Source organism: Macrobrachium nipponense, chromosome 43 (genome assembly GCF_015104395.2).
Source record: "Macrobrachium nipponense isolate FS-2020 chromosome 43, ASM1510439v2, whole genome shotgun sequence".
NCBI classification, from domain to species: domain Eukaryota; kingdom Metazoa; phylum Arthropoda; class Malacostraca; order Decapoda; family Palaemonidae; genus Macrobrachium; species Macrobrachium nipponense.
This window is the reverse complement of record NC_061104.1, coordinates 27626735-27650680: the sequence shown is the minus strand read 5'-3', so window position 1 is coordinate 27650680 and position 23946 is coordinate 27626735. Positions and strand designations below refer to the sequence as shown.

The window sequence follows — 23946 nt, the reverse complement described above, 5'->3', positions numbered from 1 at the left end:
CAGAATCAGTTAACAGCATCTGGTTTTACAGCGCATTGTCTAGCGACGATGTTAACAGGATTTTCGTTTTGCTGATCTCTGGTTTAGCGGTGCTGATATCCAGTTAACAGTGCCAATTTCTAGTTAACAGCAGCACCAATCTCTGGTTAACAGCGCCTTTATTCAGTTAGCGGTGCGTTAAACAGGTTTTTAGTGCTCTTATCGCTGATTTTCGGTTAGCAGCATCGGCTGGGAACAGAACCCCCCCTCCCCGTTGTTAACCAAGGTCTACCTGTAGTAGGATGCTACTGCCAGCAAGTTTCAAGGATGAAGCAGCTCATTTTAAGCTGTCCTTTCAGTAGGGGTAAGGAAAGGCGAGATTATATCTTTCTGACAGAACACTGGCAGCAGATATTTAACCCTCTCAGAACAAAATTTATGTTTGGGGTAAAAACCCAGAAACATCAGTCCCAGTACTTCCCAGGTTAATCCCCATGCAGCTATCAATGCAATGCTGAAGAGGATATTTCCCCTGAAAAGGATACTAGATCCATCTAATTCCAACTAAATTATTACATTTTTGGAGGGGTAATTACCCAGGATTTCTGTCCCTTTGTTAACAGACAGTTACAATTCAGTTGTCGAAGCTCAGTCAAATGTGCAAGCTCCCCAAAATGGGATACAGTTAGTCCCCGGTTATTAGCGCGGGGGTTCCATTCCCAGGTTTGTGTTAATAAGTGAAAACCGCCATTAACAGAAAGTCAGTGATTTATGACGCTTATGGCACTGATAACCAGTTATCAGCGCCATAAGCCACCCTTATGGCGCCGATAACCGGAACTCGTTGTATTATGGCACTAGACAAGCGCCATAAAACCAGATCGCCAATACGTAACAGTGTCTGCCAATAACTGGGGACTGCCTGTACTCAGTATGCAGTATTTGATCGGTTCCATAAGAAAATTTATGAATAACATAAATATCCTTGCCACAGAATGGCAATACTATAAGGGACATGATGCATGATTTCGAAAAGGAAAAGGAATTTAAATCAGTCAAGTTCACTCCAGAGTGTAAAAGTACTGCATCCATGCAACCCAAAAAGTGAGGGGGCGTGCAAAATGCGCCCAAATAGGTCTAATGTTGGAATTCCAACTGGAAACCACTAAATGGTCAGTTCGGAATACAAAATGACAAATTTTTAATCAATTTCTATTTTTCATAACTAACAAACCTGAGGTCTTAAACATTGGGATAATACTAGCGCCAAGCTAGAAAACAGGTACAATTAATAAAAACTTGTGTGTTCCAGAGACTGTTGGCATCTGTACCAGGACACAGGGTATTGTAGTTCCCAGAATGCCCCTGGCGTCCCGTGACTATCAGTTACTCTTCCAACCCAGTTTTAGAGTGTTAGAGGGGTGGTTGCGAGGTGGGCCTTATATGTTAAGACCTCAGGTTTGTTAGTTATGAAAAATACAAATGATGAAAAATTTGTCAATTGTTTTATATACAAAACAAACCTTTGGTCATATTAGGATAGACTTACCTATTGGTGGAAGGTATGACTCTATAACTGACTGGGAATTTGTCACCTTTATCCATTTCCGAATAAATGTATTGTAAGACAATGGACCATAACCACCAACCAAAGAGGATATGAGAAATCTATTGGTTTCACTCTCTGGGTGTTTCATACAATGCCATAGCTTATTGCATTATGGAAGCATGGGAGAGCTATCCGTTCTCATAAGAAACTCTAGTCCCTGTACATTGATCTATCATCACACCACTCTCTTCCTATAACTGAGAGGAGTTTTTTTGCTACTGAAAAGTATCCTATGCTCTAAATTATCTTACAGTATGGGCTGTCTCACCATGTATCTAGTACGTTCCAGCTCATGATGTACTCTCCCTCTTAATGCACGTAGGTAAAGGAGTAGGTAGCTAGAGAAAAGTAATAAAGAGGAAGACCATCATCTCATTCATTCTACTTTCATACCTTCATCTTAGACTAGGCACTAACTGACCCGCCAAGGGTACTGGATGAGCTATACCACTTGTTGGGCAGCCACCACTGGACCCGAGGATGAGTGTCCAAGGATTAATGAGCAACATCTTTTAAATAAAAGGAAGTGAAAGTTCTTTGGCGTTGCCAAATACCAGCTTTCAAAATCCTCTCCACAGACATATTTTCCTTGAATGCCAAAGAAGCACTAAAGCCCATGATGTCATGAGCTCTAGCTCTCTCCAGGACTATTTGACCCTCCATCTCCTGTCACGTACGCATTCCTAATCGTTTCTCTCAATCAAAACGATATTGTATTCCTGGACACTTCCTTCTTGTTCCGTCCTGTACTCACAAAAAGCCTTCGGCATTTCCGGCCTGAGATGCCGCATTCTTCTTAAGTACGCTCGTAGTACTCTGACAGGGCATAGCGCATTTCTTCAGGTCACCATCCACAAATTCTCCCAGAGAAGGTACTCATCAAAAAGGAGTCAAATCTGCCATCCACTACTGATGGTTTTGAGTTTTGGCTACGAATTCTGGGATAAATTCGAAGACCATAGACTTCCAACCTCTTGAATGCTTCACCACATATGACAGACCATGTACGTAGCTCCCCCACCCTTTTGATTGAGACTAGAGCCAATAGGAAGACTGCCTTCAGGGTCAAACTTTTATCTGTGGACAGTCGCAATGGCTCGTATGGGGGTTTTGTAAGGCTGCTCAGAACCATGGTTAAATCCCAATCTGGAGCTTTAAGTTCCTTCGGGGAACAGGACTGCTCAAAACTCTTCATTAACATAGCCATTTCCCATGAAGAAGAAATGTCCACACCTTCCATCCACAGAACTGAAGCTAGAGCAGCCCTGTATCCCTTTACAGCAGATACACTGACATATGTCTTTCTGTTCTGAGATACTATATCAGAAAGTCCGCTAACTGCAAATAGTGGTTCTGAGTAGAGACAAGTTCCCTCTACGACACCAATCACAGTACATTGACCATTTTCCTTGGTACACAGCTGCAAATAATCTTCTGATATTTCCTGCTATCTGTGTCGCTGCTTTCTGAGAAAAGCCTCTCGCACGTAGGAGATACTTGACAAGTCTCCACCAATGAAGTGATAGGGACTGCACTGACTGCTTATGTGTCCGGGACTATTGAACAACTACACTTCCAACTTTTTGTTGTCCCTGGTTGAGAATAGGTTTATGATTAGCCTTTCCCACAAAATGAACATTCTGTCCCCTACTTCCTGATGCAAGGACCACTCTGTTCCTAGAATCTGGTCCCTGCGGCTCAATTTGTCGCCAACTATGTTTCTTTTTCCTGGAATATATCTGGCCCGGATGTCTACTAAATTCTCTACAGCCCACTGATGAAGTTGAAACTGTTTATCAGGTGTAACTGACAAGATACTAGGCCTCCATGCTCATTTACAGTAGGCTACTACTGTGGTGTTGTCCAACATCAGTAAACACTGATGCTCCTTCACCCTCTCCCGGAATTCTGTAGTGCTAGAAAGGCTGCCTTTAACTCTTAGCACATTTATATGGAGTTCTCTGTCCTTGCGATTCCACCTCCCCAAAATCATCAGTTCCTCCATGTGCACGTCCCAACCTTCGAGTGATGCATCCGAGAACAGCAGGATCGGGAGAGGGTTGTTGAAAGGGAACTCCCACTATCAGATTATTGTCCCTGCACCACCACAGTAGGTCTTTCCTCACCTCTGTTGACAAGGGAATGTGCTTGTTGGTGGCCAAAAACTCCTTCGTCCTCCATTGTAATGATCGAAGGTGTAGTCTCCGTGTGGTACCAGCTTCTCCAAGGGAACTTAAGATTCCCAGGACTATTTGCACTGTTTTTGCTGGCTGTGTTTGTTTTCCAAGAAAAGCATTCACCACTTGTTTGCATTTCTCTACCTCTGGTCTGCTGGGAACACTTTGGCCTTTACTGTGTCTCTAATCATACCCAGATACACAGCCTCTGACTGGGATCAAAAACTTGACTTCTGATTTATCACAAGGGTATCCCTGTCCTGAAGTAATTTTTCTCAGGACTTTGCTATCACCAGCCAGTCGTCTATGTATCTTATTAGCCTGATCCACTGAGCATGCGCCCATGTCGACAGGAGAGTTATACCCTTGTAAATACTTAGGGAGACTGTATATCCAAAGCACAGGACTCTGAATTGGAACACTTTCCTGCAAGACTGAAGCGGAGAAATTTCCTGGAAGACTGATGGATTGGAATCTGAAAGTATGTGTCCTTCAAGTCTATTGTCAGCATAAGTCCTTGTCCCTGACTGCTGCTTAGAACTGTCTTTGGGGTCTCCATTTTGAATCTGGTTTTCCTTACGAACAGATTCAATGTTGACAGATCTATAAACTGTCCCACCAATCTCCATTGGCGTTGAGGACAAGGAAAAATACAGCTGTAAAACCCCCTTGGCGGAAGTTATACTGGTTCTACAGCTCCCTTCTCCACCATCATCTTGGTTAAGATGCGTCAATGCTCATTTTCTCTCCCTATAGTAAATATCTAATTAATTAGGGGAAAAACTACGTTGCAGCTGTATACCTGTGCTATAGCATAAAAGCTATAGAAGACACCCTTTACCAAGACCCAAGTTGCTCACCAAGTAGCCCCAGCCTTCTGTCCCTTCACTTTCAAATTATTAATCATGTAAAGAATGGTTTTCAAATTTTGTAGTATTAAAGACAAGAGACAATGGCAGAATTAAAAACCATTTTGCCACAGTCATCCCAGTTTTGGGAAAAGCTCTATTTACATATAGCTACACAGCAATTTAGGACCCCTATGAGAAGTAATAAAGATGAAAGCCTCAGCAGAATTTAATACTAGGATCCACCTAAGATCTCATCATCAGAGATTTCTTATGGATGATAAGTGTATGGTCGCAAAAAGATGTTGTTATGGTAAAGGTAAATGCACTTTTATATGAACCTAGATCATAAGTACAATGTGTAAAAGTCAGACCTTGGAAACAAAACTCATTCATTACAGTTTTAACCCCCGATACAACTAAAATTCTCCTATTTGAATTTATTATCAAGATAGCAAGATCTATCTTTCCTATAACTGGTAGGGTTAACTTGGGACAACACATATAAGGTTATGGAATTTGATAGGCATTGGCATAACTAATCCAATTTGTTATCCTATGGATAATTGCTGGGAAATACATGTATTTGTCGATGCTCTTCACTTTATAATACTCATCAGAAATACTTTCTTGGATCATGGACCTATTGTTACGGACTGAGTGAGGGAACTAATTATATGAAAGAAAGTGTGATCTAATGACAACTCAAAACTATTTGAAAAGCATGAAAGTGTTACAGGTATGGAGCGTATGACATTTAAATTAGTGATACAGTTACTCTACCAATTACAAAAAATCTCAAACACTTTGGAGAAAAAGGTCTGGTTGTGAATAGGCACTGGAACTGGAAAGTAAAAGCCAGTTCATTTGCCTAGTTTATAAGTGGTTTTGATTTATCCAATTCTAGAGTGCCTTTAGATAAAAAGTCTTCATGGAATGTTTTATGGGCTAAACTTAGTAAACTAAAACAAAACTTGCAAGAGATGATTCACCTATCTAGAACAATGACAACTCTGGGAGGCAAAGGACTTTACATAAACTTTTCAAAAGGCCTTGTGATATCCTGCAAATCTCTAACGAACTTGCTAGCGAATAATAGGTGAAAAAAAAAAATTTGCAGTATCATACATTTTGAAATTATAGGTTGACTCAAAATGGACTGGAGCACTTTTTTTGGCTGTAACAAATACATCAAATGGATGCATGTCATCAGCACCCATCACCTGTTGAATTTAAGCACCGAGTTAGAGCCCATCTCCTGGGAAAAAAGAGCACTCTATTAAGCAAAAAATACAATGCTGAAAATTGTATTACTGATAATATGATTGAGCCTCATTTTCCAACTTGATAACTAAGAAAGCACTTTTTATGAGGCTGAAGAAACTTCTCTTCAGCATGAGTTAAGTTTAACAGCAATATTATATTTTGTTTGCCAATGGAGGAATTGGCAGAATGACAATGAAGACAAAGCTATTGAAGAACATTAGAAGAGGCCATTGAAGAAGGAGGCTTGTAATATGTGGGTGGTTTTATAGCTCGTAAGTTTCCTGAGTGTGACTTATTTGGAACTGAAGCAAATGAAGTAGATGGCACATGGATTGGCACTATGAGTAAACAAATAAGAAGCTAATGAACCTCAACCCAAATTTTTGGAGCATTACAATCGATGGAAAAGATGTTTATTTGTTATCATGGGAAAAAAATGCATAATCAGAAAAGTACGATAAACAAGTACAGTAGTACCTCGAGATACGAGAAAGGCTCAACTTACGAAAAATCCAAGTTACGAAAGCCAATGCGAAAAATTTTACTGCTCTACATACGAAGAGTTTTCAAGATACGAAAGGTTTCTGAAAGTCCAAGATTCGCCCCATAACAATTTGAAACTCGCGCCGCACGCCGCCATCTTAGTTATAGTAGACTCGCCACCACCTCCTCCTATCCCATTGGTTCCTGATGCTAGCCAAGCCATGAGATCCTTCTCTCTGATTGGACAGGCATCCCTCCCATCATGCATCTTCCTATACGTACGTGTTGGCGTCCCTTAGCTCGGCCACTCCCGCACCCGAAACTTTACCGTACGCAATCGGCATATTGTTCACTCCAACGATTTCGTTTAGTAACGTAAATTTCGTTAGTGATTCGTTGCAGTACATATTATCGTGTTGTGCGAAGACTGTATATTGTGTAACTTTACGCAAATTAACGTAGTCATGGGTCCCAAGAAAGTTGAAATTCACGGAAAGAAGCGCATGCTCTCTTTGGAGACAAAGATGGAGATCATAAAGAAGTACGAAGCTGTATGGGATTGAGTGATCACAAAGGAATATGGCCGTAATCCGCCAACAATAGGCACCATCCTTAACAGAAGGATGCCATCAAAGCAACTACACCGTCGAAGGGCATCACTATTTTGTCCAGTAGAGCAGCCATGTGCACGACGAGATGGAACGGCTGCTCTCATCTGGACAAAAGACAAAGAAATCGCTGGCGATACAGTAACAGAGACGGCAATCGCTCACAAGGCCAGTGCTATTTTCGGCGATTTGATTGCGCAGGCGGAGACGAGGGAGGGGAAGGGACTTCAACGCCAACCCCAGAGTTCAAGGCTTCGCATGGCTGGTTCGAGAAATTTCGTAAATGGACTGGCATCCATTCGGTGGTGCGTCATGGGGAGGCTGCCAGCTCGGACACGAAAGCGGCCGAAAGCCAAAGCCTTTAAAAAGACGTTCGACGAGATTGATGACCAAGGAAGGCTACAGTTCTCAGCAAGTCTTCAACTGTGATGAGACTGGCCTTTTTTGGAAAAAAATGCCTCGTCGGACAATACATCACAGAGGAAGAGAAGAGCTAACCGAGCATAAGCCTATGAGAGACAGGCTTACGCTCGCACTTTGTTCGAACGCCAGTGGGGATTGCAAGGTGAAGCCCCTACTGGTGTATCACTCAGAGACTCTTCGAGCCTTCAAGGCCCACAGAATGTTGAAGGAGAAGCTTCCAGTGATGTGGAGGGCTAATGCAAAAGCCTGGGTAACGAGGCTTTTTTGTTCACGAGTGGGGTAAATCTGTGTTTGGCGGCCCCGACTACGAAGAGTTTTTTGCAAGAGAAGTGCCTCCCCCTGAAATGTCTGCTGGTGTTGGACAATGCCCCTCCCCACCCTCCTGGCCTCGAGGAAGATATCCTAGCGAGTATTCCTTCGTTAAGATTCTTTTTCTTCCGCCCAACACCACCCCTCTCCTCCAGCTTCAGTCAGAAACAGTTGACGATCCCGAAACTGTTTTGGAACCAGATCTTGACGAGATCGTTGCACTCGGCAAGTCCATGGCTGGTCGTCGACGAGGACGACATCAACAACCTTCCTTTCCTTACATTTTTTATGTTTTTTCGTAAAGTTGAAGTGTATGTACGTACGTACGTTATCTGCCATTTTTTGTCCTCCTCCTCCTCTGCCGCCACTATCGGAGATAGCCTCACTCGAAAGGTAAGCTTCCACATTTACGTTACAGTAATAATATTTCTTGTACACTAATATACACTTTATTTACAGGTTTTGGATTTTTATTCTTAATTTAAGTATTGAATGGTCCAAATGTTGTAGTATTTCATTGTTTATAGGTCAATTTAGCTTTATGAAATTTAATGGGTGTTTTTGGAGGGCTTGGAAACGGATTAGCAATTTTACATGTAAAATGTGTTCCAAGATACGAAAAACTCATTATCGAAGGCCACCTCGGAAGGGATTAATTTCGTATCTCGAGGTACCACTGTAGAGTGATGTGATGCATTCCAGTATCTTCAGGTGTAGGTAAAGTTTTCTTTGCTGACGTATATTTTTCAGGATTTGCAGATTAAAACAAAAGGGGACATAGTTTCTCAAAAAAGTGTGGCAAAACAGAATGAAAGAGTTGGCAACATAATTGTTAACCTATGTATATATGTACTACATATGTGTATATTTGAGTGTGAGTTGTATGCTAGAGTGAAAATGCTAAGTTTTCATTTTAAAATTTTATTTTCTTTTAATTATTTGGATGAATATATGTATAGAAATGAATATGGTCAACATGTTTCATTTTCTAATTTCTAATAGTATTGAAAAGAGACAACGAAGAAACAGGAGAAAAGTTTTCCTACTGCACAGAGCTAGGGCAGATGAGCTTTGGGGCGAGGAGAAAGCAATAAACCAAACCGCGTGACATCATGTTTCATAACCCCCATCTCCTCATCCCACTTAATCCTGCACATGAGACCACTTGTATTCTCTATACCTTGGGTTTAGTATTCGCTGAGGATATGAAAGAAAGGGTTTAGTATTTGCTCAGGATATGAAAAAAGTCCCTTTTATCCTGAGTTCCCATTCATACGTACTCTATATGTTTTACAACGTTTATCACTATGACACAATGTCCGAACCACCAAGACCAGCCTAAAAAGGGAATTCTTTGAGATTAGTTCAGGTCACCATGGAACTCTGGATAGACCATGGAAGGGTAACTCCTTGAGGACTCAACAGCGACTACCAAAAATAGGTTTTTCCTATGTCAAAACATATATATATATATATATATATATATATATATATTATATATATATATATATATATATATATATATATATATACTATATACATATATATATTTTTTTAAGAAAATGAGAGTATAGTATCCAAACCAATCACCACACTCTTCAAAAAATATATTTCACTAAAAATATTTTTAAACTAATAATGCATGTTGTTATCAAAGAAATAACCAATTTCCAACTCATAAATTATAATAAATTACTGATATGAAATTATAGTATTAATATGGCATTCTAATATTAAAGAACAACTTTAATATCAACTGTATACCATCTGCTATCAACTGCTTACCATCTGCACCATATAGTCGATACACAGTTTTCTTTCCAGGACATCATTTTTCTTTTCCACATCCTGTGATAATTTTATTTTAGGAATCCCATTAATCTCAACCAATTTGAACACACATCCTAAAGCTGGCTGTCGCTGGCAGGTCACTAGGAAAATAAAGAAAAAAATACAGATAATTTACAAAAAATAAAAAAAATTTAGTGTTTCCAAAATACACACTTCTGTCTTGTTCTAGTCATATTCTATACTTTATAAGGCAATGCAGACCCATATGATTTAATGTTTTCTTTCACATATTTCAAATTATAGCCCTATTAAGTACAAACATTTTTCACTTTACCTACCCAAATGTGTTTCCAATTCCAAAGCTGGTCAATTTTGTGCCCCTGCTCGTTAAGACTGATGATAGTGTCTTCATTTATGTCATTACCTTGCAACAATTAAAAGCTTCCTCAAACAAAAAATCTTAGAAGTCAAACCTACAAAGGAGATTTCAATAATTTAAGTGGAAAACTATTTTACAAAAGCACATAGCAAAGAATCACAAGCATGATAGTACATACTACCCATATACTACTTGAAAAGAGGACACAGGACACTGATACTCAGGTTCTCAAGGTTGGGAAGATAAAAATATGGATACCCAATATGCCGGGAAAAAATATCCACAAATTACAAGAAAAGAAAAACAAATAATTGTGGATATTACATGCTTGATAAATTTACTTAGTAATTTGACAGTTTTCTTGTCATCTTACGCAACCTAGTTCATTCTCTCAATCGGAATTGTTTAAAACATATGCCTTGAACACAATATTTTTTAAAGATTGACAAGCTCTCTTGTTTTTTGCCAAGTACTCTATGTATCAAATTAAGATTAATGGGTAACTGAAAATATAAAATTTTAGATGTTTTTCTTATTTTTCCTTAGCATTTTTTTGGTACCGATTTATTTCCTCATATCTTGGAACTGAAATACTACATAAATTTATCAAGCCCTGCCATATCCACAATTATTTGTTTTTTCTTTCCTTTTAATTGATATTTTTTCTGTATTTGGTATCATATTTTTATCTTTCTTATATGAAAAATAATGCATCTTTATGTAATAATTGTACTGATTCATGTAATGAACTAAAGTAAAAGGAAAAAAATAAAGATTTTTTCTTTTTTTACCATAAGCTTTTTGATAAACAAAATAATATTTAAATGATGTTTATTAGAAAAGAGTGATAAAAGACTAATTTTTTTTTGGAAATTAAATATCATATAAAAAAACTTAAATAAACAAACAAAAAGAAAAAGAATGTAAGTACCCTTTGCTAAAGCGTGTGCTATTTCGTTTGGGACCCGAGCATTGGAGTCATTGGTCCTCTTTTCAAGTAGTCTATGACTACTATGTACATTGTTGATTTGGCAGTCCCTGGTTTGGAACAGTGGTTCCGTTCCTACACAGTGTAGTAAGCCAAAATTATCATGAGCTGAGACATTGTTGGAAATCATAAGAAAACCTTACTTTTAATCCTTTGGATGTCTGAAAAATGAACAGTAACCGCATTTTCATTGAGTTTTTCATCAAAAAACCTTCAAGTTTTTATTATTCTGCTGTTTTGGAGTCATATTTTTCCATCTCATAAACTGGGAAATCATTTTTGATAAATATACGTACTTGATAAGCGTCATAAGCTACGAACTTCATAAGCCGAGCCCCGTCGTAACCCGGGGATTGCCTATACTATATTATCATTATTATTATTATTACAGGCAGTCCCCAGTTACAAGCGATCCAATTTGTGGCACTTGTCTAGCGCCAATTTCACTAATCAGCGCCAATAATAGGTATTTGGTACCGATATACACCTAACATAGGTGCCGATCTCTGGTTATCAGCAGCGTTAACTGGTTATCAGCACCAACAAAAACCAAAAAGCTCCAAGTTATCATCACGCCATAAGAAAGGAACCCCTGCTGTAACCCGGAGACTGCCTATTAATATTTATAATATTATATTATCATATAATTATATAATTATTATTATGATTAACCAGACTACTGAATGAATACCTAACACTCATAGGGCTGGCCTGATGGGTTTTTCTGGGTTAAATATAAAAGATCTTATTCAGTAAATTACAAATCCTTAAAAATCTAGCAATTCAACGAACAAAATGTTCAAATTCTGATAAAATGTTTCTGTAAAAGAAGTTCCAAGTCCTGGTTAAACAAAAATGCTCTCTCAAAGAACTCTTAAGTTCCACATTTATCACATTTGCCAAATCAATACAATATTATGAAGACAAGCTAGAGTAAAAGATTACACAACTTTTCTTTAACCCCAGTATACATAGGAAATAAATCAATAATGGCAATCTCTTAGTAACGCTTACATATAAAAAAAAAATACTATATACTTTACTATGTACTGCATTTTTATGAGGCTATCATACCTACAAGAGGAAAGATATTGTGCCTCTGACTTGTTAAACAAAAAATGTTGTCATACAAAAAATGTTACGTACTCTTTTCCAACAGTGGCAAAAGTAGACCTGGCAACACAGCTAAGATATGCAAGATCACCAGAGTCAATTCGTACACCGCCCAGTAGGGCTTTGTATCCTAAATCATGAAGACCTAAGGCAACAGCACAGAAGTTTAAAATTCCGCTCCTGTAAGGAATCAAAAGTTTAACATTTCAGTTTTTCTAGTAAATAAATAAGAAATGTACAGTATACTGTACTTTGTAATAAAAAAACTTTCACTCAACTGTATTATATGTGGCAAATATTTCATGGGTCATGTCCCTGTTACACAATGACTAAAAAGTAATACTACCAACCAAAAATTCTGGTATTATGACAATCCATTACTGTACAGCACTTCAAATCATACAACATCATGTAAGATGCAAACAATTTCACTAGCAATCATTTCATACAAATTAGCATCAGCTATTTTTTTTATTTCACTTATCTGTTTTCATGTGTCAATTTTTTTTTATAAAACCAAATATGGCATCAATAATTCACATCAACATACAACCTTCAACATTTACATAATATAGTAACTGAATTTGTAGAGATTACGTTTTATACACTCAACATAAAACTTTTAAGATTCATAACATCAATTATAGACTCGATGATAATACATGGAAGCAATCTTAAAAATTAATAGCGCTGATATATGGTCTATGGTTGGACATTTAAACTTTGACAAAAGGTATATGTGCGAAGTAAATAAAGAGTTTCAAGAGCAATAATATCGATATTATAAAAAAAATTTACCAAATAACTAGTCCTTAGCTTCAAATAGAGTAAGCTACTACTGTAGCCAAGGTGTGAGACGAGCCTTAAAAAATTTCATTCTGCAACTCATGGAAAATTACATCAAAATAACAATGAAAAAAATAACAATGAATTGAAGTGAAACACTTTACTCCCTTTCTGTATATCAAGAGCACTGAAAAAGAAATGACAACTGTAACTGAAAACTTACAACACTCACTTTAGAACATCATATGTATCAATTAGAGCAATGAAGCCTGATGGGAATGCGATGGCAAAAGAGATAAATGCAGCAAAGTTCCCCATCTTGAAACACTTTGATTGGGGGCAGAACTCTGAAGCTTGATCAGCCAACAGGCCCTCCATGCAAGACTTCTTTCTTTCAAATTCATTTCTTCTCCTGTTTCTTTGTGATTCAAAACCTATGGATTCAAGGAAATATTAACATTCATTAGTACATGAAGCTCCCCAAAATGATTACTTTTAAATAAGTTATCATATACTTAACTGTATCTTCAATGTATCCTGATTATCTTCACCATTTAGAGAATTTCAGTCAGATCTTTCCTTTTTCAGTTAGATGTGAAATGTAATTTCTTGACTCTCTTTCGTCTTTTACAGTTTTAATTTTCATCAGATGTAGGGCTTCATTTCTGCCCTTTTTCCTGGTTTTCTGAGCTTTTCAACTCATCTTTGTCCTGCTACTTTCATATCTAATGCTTACCTAACTAGCTGCTCCATGCCTCGTCACATGCCCAAGCCAGTTTGATACAAAAGGTATCTCTATAACTTCATTCACAATATATCTGTATTACAGCAATGAATTTCAGCAGTTTGTAGTCACATCTAGTCAAAATGTATTTTTTCCTTGTCAGAGCCATATGCTTTTTTGATATTGTAGTCACCGTTGAATCCTTCCATGGTCTACCAGAGCTCCATGGTGACCAAACTAATATCAAAGAATTCTCTTCTAGTTGGTCTTTTTGGCCAGGTATTGTGTTGTAATGATAAACACATGATGGAGTGCATAATGGACTCAAAGATGAGGCACTCTCCTTATCTTCAGTGAAGCTGTTACCCCGTTATTTCCATTGTCAAAACCTGCTACTGCACATATGCAGTGCGCCATACTATCGACAACAGACCAGCACAAACAAACAAGCAGCATTACTTTATTTTGGTTGATAACGAACAGTTTACTACTTTGTTACCAATGCTCCGTAAACTCAGCTTGTTTCCCCAGTTTCACTTTGAAAACATCTACACAATTAAGTGGCTAATCTAAAGTTCCAGTTAAAGTTTTAGTTTTAAACTTTTGAAATTGGTAAGTTAATTTCTTGCAATCACAAGGTCAACACTTAATCATATCACTGATTGGTAGTTTGGAAAAGCGCAAATAGTTTTGAAAGAATTTGTCATTTTAATTACGTAGATGTTTTAACTAAAATAAATGTGTTACACAACTAACAACATAGGCAGTTCTACGCATTTTTTTAATAGGGGTTCTAAGTATTCACAGGGGGTGGGGGGGTCTGAATTGCATCCCTAGCAATTGGGATCCACTGTAAACCATTTTAAAGACGAAAGCTTTATGGTTACAACAATCACGGCATACAAGGCAGCATTACGGAACCCTTGCTCTACAGATACAAGCATAGTAATTGCAACTCTTCTGTGGTCTTTTGTACGTACACAAAGACCCACTCCCAAAAGGCTTTTAATTACTTAGTCCCTGAACAAGGTGCTTAGACTTCTATCGACCCCCTCAATTCAGTGGACCCAATACAACCACACTTACATGCTGCAAAAGGCAACCTTATTGATTGTGTTAGCATCAGGAATTCATATGAGTGAACTGGGCTCTCTTAGATGGGGACACAAACCAGCTGATCATCAATTATTATTGACCCCAGGCCCATCCACACTCCTTTCCTAGGTCACATTATATTATTCAAGTAAGTATGTTGTTGGCCTTCTTCAGAAATGTCTCTTTCAGTGGAGTCTCCAAACCTACCGGGTAGTCATCAGACAGTATTTTTAAGAAACATTACTGCCACAAGCTTGAACAAATTTGACTACACTGTGTATCAGTAGGCGGCATGGTTACTCCTAACCCCATAGGTTGCTACAGCAAAAAACCGGGGTTTTCCTGAAGGTAAGTAAGCTAACCTTTGTTGGGAGAAGGTAGACAGCACTGCAACCAAACCCAGCATGCTTAGGTAAGTCACTGTAGAACTACATCCTAAAACGTAAGTTCGTGTTAGTTTTTGTTCATTGAAACTTGTGACTTGACCTCAGCCCAGAAATGTGTTTTCTTTGGTAGATTGTGATTAAAATTATGAGGTTAAGCCTTTTGTTTCCTGTCAATTTCTTTGTAAAGCTCCTTGAGAACAAAACAAGTGACTACACTATAAAAAAAAAAAAAAAAGTTTTTGATGTAGGAAAAACCTACTTTTGGTAGTCACTGTTGAGTCCTCAAAACCCTCCCACTTCCTTGATGAAAAGGTATGGGATTTAAGCAAGGGATCATCCCACATTGACCAATAGAAAGTTATACTTATTGGTTGTTTATGCCATTCTATTGTCGACAATATGGCAGACTGCACACGTGCAGTAGCACTTCTTCTGCTAGGAGGTTTTGACGATGGAAATAACTGGGTAACAGCTTCACTTTAGATAAGAGAAAGTGCCCTCTTATCTCTGAGTCCATTATATACTCCATCACATGTTATAGTGTTTATCATTACGACACAATACCTGGCCAAAAAGACCAACTAGAAGAGAAATTCTTTGATGTTAGTTTAGTCACCATGGAGCTCCGCAGACCATGGAAGATAACTCATCGAGGACTCAACAGTGACAACCAAAAACAGGTTTTTCCTACAACAAAACCTGTTTTCTAGAGTAGTGCAGGCCTAGTACATGAATCAAAAATATTTTTTCTTGTCGACTAATATGATACAGTAATTGCATTTACCCGCAATCTAACACTCATCTTACTTCATTTTAATTAACTGTCTCTCAATGGCTCACTTCACAGTCCAGTTTTGTTCTCAAATTAACATACCTCTTTTAAGGCCTGCCCCTCAACCATAATACAGTATCTGTCTTGCTTGCCCTATATATGCATCAAAAACCTCTTTTATTTAGTTTACAGTCTGCAATCCTGAATGTCATGTGGTACCAATTCCAATATTCATTACATAGTACTGAGTTCATCCCTATACCTCTCCTGCAGCACCACCAAACCACATTCCCAACGGGAATTTCAATGTTTCCTCATTTTTATATTATAATGAAAAAAACCTCCTTTACTTTATTTCTAATATACATAATTTTATGCTACAAAGGAAATTTTTTACCCAAAAATTACAAACTTTTAATCAATTTGTATTTTTTCATAGCTAACAAACCTTCAGTCTTAACAAAAGGATAATTTTCTAGTGCCAGCTGGAAACTGGTTAAAACAATCAAAGATTGTAAAGCAAGGAATCTGTGGCATCTGGCAACTCATGTATACAAGGTGGAAGCTGGTCACTGACTGGGCTTGGTACCTTGTGATGCGTCAGTCTTTCTTCCAACTCAGTATATGAGAGGGGCGGCTAGAGGCAGGCAGTAAACGTTAATACCTCAGGTTTGTTAGCTATGAAAATACAAATTGATTAAAAATTTGTCATTTATTCATATGCAGAACAACCTTTGGTCTTAACAATAGAATAGACTTATACTTGGAGGGAGGTACAAGTACCCCTGAACTGGCCTGGGGTTCAGCCCACCTGGCCAACCTTCCTAAAAGATTGAGTTCTAAAGAAAGGGGTCTGAGCCTGTGAGAGAATAGATAAGTGAATATCTAAAAACTCAGCCTGCTGGGTTTAAACACAATGAGCCATGAACAGATTCATTACATTTGTGGAAGGTAGAGAGAACTCTGTCTGTCAAAGCAACAAGCCATGTAGGCCACAAAGGGTTTTGTCACCATTCCTCCCTCCCCTTGCTAGAGAGAGGAGTATTTCCTACTGCTAAGCAGATTTGTATATTGTATAGGGGACAAAATCCAAGTAACTGCAACCTGTATGACTGCCACACTCACCTGTATCACACCTGTTCCAGCATACGATGTGTCTATCCTGCAACCCACCCATAGGAGGAAGAAAGGAAAAAAGAAAAAAAAGGAGACCAGCCAACACATTCATTCTCTCTTCCACAAAGTCATCTTAGGTAAGATACAAACTGTCCCACCAGGGGCACTGGATGAGCTACACAACTCGTTGGATGGCCACCACCGGACTGAAGAAAAAGGGGCCAAGGACATGTGGGCAATGTCCTTCAGGTAAAGGAAGTGAACATGGTTTGCCGAAGCCAGGAACCAGCATTCAAAATCCTATGAACAGACAAAGTTCTTCTTAAATGCCAGAGAGGAACCCATTCCTCTGATGCATGTGCTCTAGCCTGCACAGGTGAGGAATATGCCTGATTAATCATTTCATGCAGCCAGAATGAAATTGTGTTCTTGGAAACCTTCCTTCTGGACCAGCCCATGCTAACAAAAAAGTCTATGTCACCTAGGCCTTAGGTGACGAGTCCTTTTTAGATAGCAGCTCAGAGCTCTGGTGGGACAAAGCAATAACTCCTGCGGATCGCTGTCCACAAAATCATTCAGTTAGGGAAATAGAAAATGAGGCAAATCTGTCATCATGCACTGAGGAATTCTGAGTCTTAGCCAAGATTCCGGGACAGATTCGAAAAGGCCACAAACCACCAAACCCCCAACCCCTGGTGTGTTTCACATCATAACTCAGGCCATGAAGCTCTTCAACTCTTTTCGAGGAAGCCAAGGCCAACAGGAAAACTGTCTTCAGAGTCAGATTCCTGTCTGAATGATCAACGTATGACTTGAATGGAGCTCGAGTGAGACTACTCAGGACCAGAGTAAGATCCCACATCAAAGGTTTGAGTTCTCTTGGTGAACAGGATTGTTCAAAACTCCTGAACAACCAATGAGATTTCCCAGGATGAAGAGATGTCCACACCCTTCAGGCACAGAAACCAAACCCAAGGCAGCCCTGTAGCCTCTGACAGCCGAGACAGAAAGACCTTTCTCATCCCTGAGAAAGATAAGGAAATCCGCTATCTGCTGAACAGAAGTTTGCAAGTTAGAGAGAAACCTCGTCAATGACACTAATCACAGTAAACGGCCCAATTGCCCTGGTAAACTGGTGACAAAGATCTGCTGAGACAGCTGGACATCTGGCCTGGAGCTTTGTGAGAAAAGCCTCTCGCTCACAGGAGACACTTGATAGTCTCCACCCGTGAAGAGATAGGGACTCTACTGACTGGTGAAGCCTTTCCACATGAGGTTGGCAAAGGAAGTTGCACCATGAGGGAATTTCTCTCGGAACCTCTGACAGAAGGGACAGAAGGTCTGGGAACCACTCTGCCCCTGAGGCCAAAGAGGCGCCACTAAGGTCATCCTGAGATTTTGAGAGCTCATTGCTCCTTTGAGGACCTGACAGATCAAGCAGAACGAAGGGAGGGTGTACATGTCAAGATTGTCCCAAGGATGCTGTAGAAAATCCTCCGCCAGAGCAAGAAGATCCGGGACCACCGAGAAGTACACCTCCAGCTTTCTGTTGAAGTGAGTGGTGAAGAGGTCTAACATGGGTCTTCCCCAAAGGTGAAACAGCCTGCCTGCTACATCCTGATGCAGAGACCACTCCATACCTACGACATGACTCCAACAACTTAGCTTGTCGGCCACCACATTCCTCCTGCTTGGAATGTACCTGGCCTTGAGCTCCTCTGAGTTGTCAATAGCCCACAGGTGATCTCGACCTGTCAAACAAGTGGAATTGGCGAGACACCTGAGCTACCGTCAAATTAAAAGCTTAGCCCAGTAATGATAATTGTTAAACTACCAATTAAACCACACTTCTCAACATTTCATATGTAAACAGTGTTAACTAATGGGTATCAACTTCCTGAAATCTTTGGAGGTACAATTTGTATTACAATAATAATATGAGTATGACTACAGAAATTTTGTTATGCTAGTACAGTGGACCCCCTTATTCGCGTTCTCCAGATTCGCGGACTCACACATTCGCGGATTTCTCTCGGGAACGTTTCCCCCGCATTTATGGAAAATTCGCATATTTGTGGTATTTTCCTATGAGAAATATCCACAAATCCTGTTTTTTTTATCAATTTTATCACAAAATGCACTTTCTTGTGATAAAACTATTAAAAAACCCAAGTATAAACATTTTTCGCAGGTTTTTCTTGAGTTTTAACTAACAAAATAGGCTGTTTTCAGCATTTTTTTAGGGGTTCCAACTATTCACAGGGGTCTGGTACAGTAAGTTCAGAAATGAAGCGACAAATTTCAGAAGATTACGTTCGAAATTCACTAACTGGCAACTACAACTCGTAGCTGGAAAACTTTTTTTTTTTCTACAGTGAAAGCTCTATCAAGAACAAAATAAAGCCTAACATAGATGCACAAATAAATCCATCAATCTATGATATTTATAAACAATCATAAGAAAAAATTACGGCATAGTAATTATTTTAAGGTCTAGTAATTACTTCAAACTATAGAAACGAAACAATTTGAAATTCTCGCTCAACACATAATTACCAACATTACCAATGTATATTTCGAGCAATGTGGAAAACAAATATTTAATATCATAGTGTAATTATTTCAACTTATTTTAGCAAAGATGTATAAAACCATGAAAGTATCAATAGAATGTAAAGGGAAAATCTCTGCGCCAATTAAAAAACATAATCAACCCATGAATACACTAGATTCAATAGAGAAGTTGGGTGTGGTTGGTAGTTCTGATTCTAATTTCTAGGGACCGAGTATAAAAGACCATCTTCAAGAAAGGCTAACTGCTGCTGCTACACCTTCAGGTGACTAGGCCTAGTTCCGGGCATTGCAAGGCTTACAATGCAGGGCCACTGTCTGTTATTTAGGGAAAGATAGAACCTTCAGGACCGACACTAGGACCTGTCCTTGCACCTAGAAAACAGACTCGCTATATACAAAGTAAGAAAGACTGTCGCAAGCAACCAGAATACCCGTAAAATCACCACCTGGTTAAGTAGGGAGACGACAGACCCCAACCACCCTCCCCCCTCAATCTCTACCTCTACCCACAATACTAACTCCACCTTTTTAACTTTAACCCTTTTACTTCAAATCTTCGAATCATATCCCGACCGTGAAATTTAAGACTGAATTTGCGTAACGTGGGCGTATCATAAGGGGAGTTATATCACCCACATTCACCATTTCTACGGACAACCAGTAATCAGTTTCGATCCAGTTCAAGCATTACTGTATAAAACAGAAATTTATGAGTTTTTGGATATTATATAATTATATATTATATTATATTATATAATTTATAAGATATATATATAATAGATAATGTTATATGTATATGTATTATGTATATGTAATATATAATATATATATATATATATATAGTATATACACATTATTAGATATATATATATAATTATATAATATATATAATATATTATAGATATATCATATAAAGTATATATATAATATGTATTATGTATAGGTGATATATATTATATTATATTAATATAGAGATATATATATAAATATATATATATATAGATAGATATATATATATACCCATATATATATTAATATATATATAATGTTATATATTGTATATATTGTATAATATGTTAACTATATATATAATAGTGATTATAATATATAATATATATTATATATTATAATATATATAATATATTATAATATATATTATATATAATATAGATATATAATAATATATTATCATATATTATATATATATTATTAATTATTTATATAAATAAATAAAAAAGCATATTTACATTCCGGATCGTATGGACAAAGAATAGTCTCACTTATGCACTAAAAAAAAAAAAGGTGGAAACCTACAAAAATACTTATCGCAATTCCACATGCAAAAATTTGCACAGTTGAGAAATTCGATGAAATTAATAACTAATAAGCTGGAAAATATATTTCCTTGATTCTTGAAATAGGCCTAACCATGTAACCAATGCTAAACGCGCATATAACTTGGATTTCGTTTTTTTATGCCAACTTGTGTCTTATTTTATATTTCATTTAATCAGATGCTGAACTTCTTTGTGCTTCATCAAAAGAAATCATAATAACTTTCGATATAACGCTATAAAAAGTAGAAAGATAATTTACAAATATTATGGCCAATGCTTATGCACTAGTTCCTGCTGCCACTCTATGGTGAACACTTGATATCACACTTTGAGAGCTGCAGAAGTTTCTTTGGGGAAATTCTTTTTCTTTTCTTTTTTCTTTTAATAAACAATTATTGAACTAACATTGATCATACACTGGGGAAATACTTTCGGCGCTTATACAGTTAATCACTGATACGTATTATCAAATAAAGAGGATGACGATAGTTGGAATGAAATATACTAACTGGCAACCCACGAGTTTCTAAAGAAGTACGATCAATTCTGAGATTTGTCGCTTCACTTCTGGAACTTACTGTTACGCAATCCCAGGTGAATATGGGGACCACTGTACTACATACTATTATAATTCTATCTACACCCTAGTCTTAATATTTCAAACATAACTATACATCGGAAACTTTACAACAATTAAGGCTGGGGCACCCACTTCATGAATTTATCTACATGAATATAAATTTGGCTGGAAAAATTATTTAAGAATAAAAGTACAATGGCCCCATTATCGGCTGCTTTGCTCTATGGTGCTTCGGTTTTGTGGCGGTTTTTCACAAAAAAATATTAATTAAAAATAAGGTTTCTTATAGAGCCACATTTGGTTATTGGCACCATAAGCGCCATAAGCCACCCGTCCGCTATGGCACGCTATAGTGGTTATCGGGGCGCCATAAAGCGAAAATCGCCAGTAAGGCAAAACATGTAAGTCTAAGAGAGTAAAAGATACTTGTGGCGCTGAGAACTTATGCCGCTCTATGGCGCTGATAACCGCTTATTGGCGCCATAAAGCGTCATAAGAGCGCTAGGACCAGCTTGAAAGTCGCTGAACCCCTGTCACACAAAACTCACCAGAGACATTTGTTTCTTGCATCTTTAAAATATGACTAAAGTGCAACATGGGGCATTGTCCCCTTAAGATGTTTGAGAGAACCAGAAAACTATAACATCTTTGTTGGGATGATAATTCTCCACAAAATTTTTTACATGACTCTACTGAATTAGGGCACAATTATGTACTATGACCATTCACTTTTTGAATTTTTTAAACTAGCCTCTGCTGGTCTTAAAATCACTAACAGCAGCACTTGTGGTAGAAATTTTCTTACTGAGATCAGCAAGCAACATCCTTACCTTTTCACAAATTATTGCCTCCAATGCTTTGCTAGGAGTTTTTTTTATAATTTAGTGTTTCTCGCCTTTTTACCAAAGGGATGGTAGTACTTTTGAACTTTCTTTGGCCCTATGATGGCTTATTTTAGCAAGTGCACTTGAATAAAAAAGCACAAAAAAGTACAAAAAGCAGAAAAATGGGTCCATGAGAGAACATTGGGATGCTTTATTTGGTCGCGCAGTATGGGCCTAGTTATAAGGTAGGCCCTGGAAGGAGCATTTCTGGGTGTATGAATTCAAGGAAATATACAAAACCAAGTACATCATTTTGTCAGAAAAAGTCAAACAAGAAAACAGAATCCATACGAAAACCAGGGCATGCAAAATCTGAGGTTTGACTGTAATGTGACATTATGAGTGAGAAAAAAAAAAACATAATTACTGAGGCTCACTATGCACCACAAGTGAAGTTAATCACACTGAAGACCATGATAAAATTCTACAGTTATCAGTAATTATAACCAACTACAAAAGATATATAGTACTGTAGTTAGATCTATATAATTTCACAAGCATTAAAGTTCAGGGACTGGGGCATCCCTGGAATTTCATAATCTGCTATCAACACACCTCAGTTTCCAAATCACCTAAACAGGAATACGATGACACATAGGAATGTGCATGGGTGCCTTTCCACTGGAATGTTGTACAGCTTCCCAGCCAAAACATTACTGGTGCCATCAAAACCACCTGAAAGAAAAATTATATCAATAATCTAAGTCATACAAAAACATTATACAAATAACTGTGACAGGGTTAACACACAACAAAACAATAAGCAGAAGACAGAATTTTCTGCATAACTGTAGCAATAAGGTACTATTAGTGAATAATTTTAGCAGACATGATTCAAAAGTGGTAACTAAACAGATTTGTTACTAAATGTACTTGTCCAAGTCTGATAAAAATTACTATAAATATATTTTGCCCACTTGTTGGAGAATCCAGTACAAGTACAACAGGGTTATCAGACAGTAAGGCCAAGGGTTTCTTGTTTGTGCTGTGCGACAGGAAGGTAATGAAAATGAACAAATGCATTCTTGTTGACAGACGCTTTCTTGGCTGTGCCTGCGAGGGAGGATAAGGAGCAAACACACACATACAAACCAACTTCCTCTCTCTCCACCCCCCTGCATTATTTTTATTGGCATTAATTAATGCAGTAGTACTGCACTATAACCATAATGAATACAATAATGTAATGTTATACATTTTTCAGTATGTCTGTGTTCAAGATATACATATATATACATCATTTTAGGATAAAATACACACTTGGAATGTGTTTGTTTGTTAGAAGGATTTTGGGGTAATTATATTTAAAAAAGAAACAATGTTTATGTTCCATTTATATGTATTGTATTTGGCTTTGCATACAGTGCTTGACACACCTTGTAAGCAAATGTAGGTACAGTAAACACCCCCCATATTCGGGGACTCCAGATCCCCAGACTCACATATTCGCGGATTTCTCTCGGGAACATATATCCCTATTATTCGCAAGAAATTCACTTATTCGCTGTATTTTTCCATGAGAAATATCACCAATTCCTGGCTTTTTTTTTCACTTACATCATAAAATGCACTTTTGTGATAAAACTATAAAAAAAAACCAGGTACAGGCAGTCCCCGGGTTACACCGGGGGTTCCGTTCTTGAGACACGTTTTGTAACCTGAAAATCGTCGTAAGCTGGAACATCATAAAAAAATCCTAAGAAAAACCTTACTTTTTAA

At 37.8% G+C, this 23946-nt stretch overlaps 1 pseudogene; it reads right to left on the bottom strand.

Moving 5' to 3' along the window:
- The window catches only part of LOC135213844 (nicotinate phosphoribosyltransferase-like), an 88170-nt pseudogene that overhangs the window by 40224 nt on the left and 24000 nt on the right, over window positions 1-23946 (bottom strand).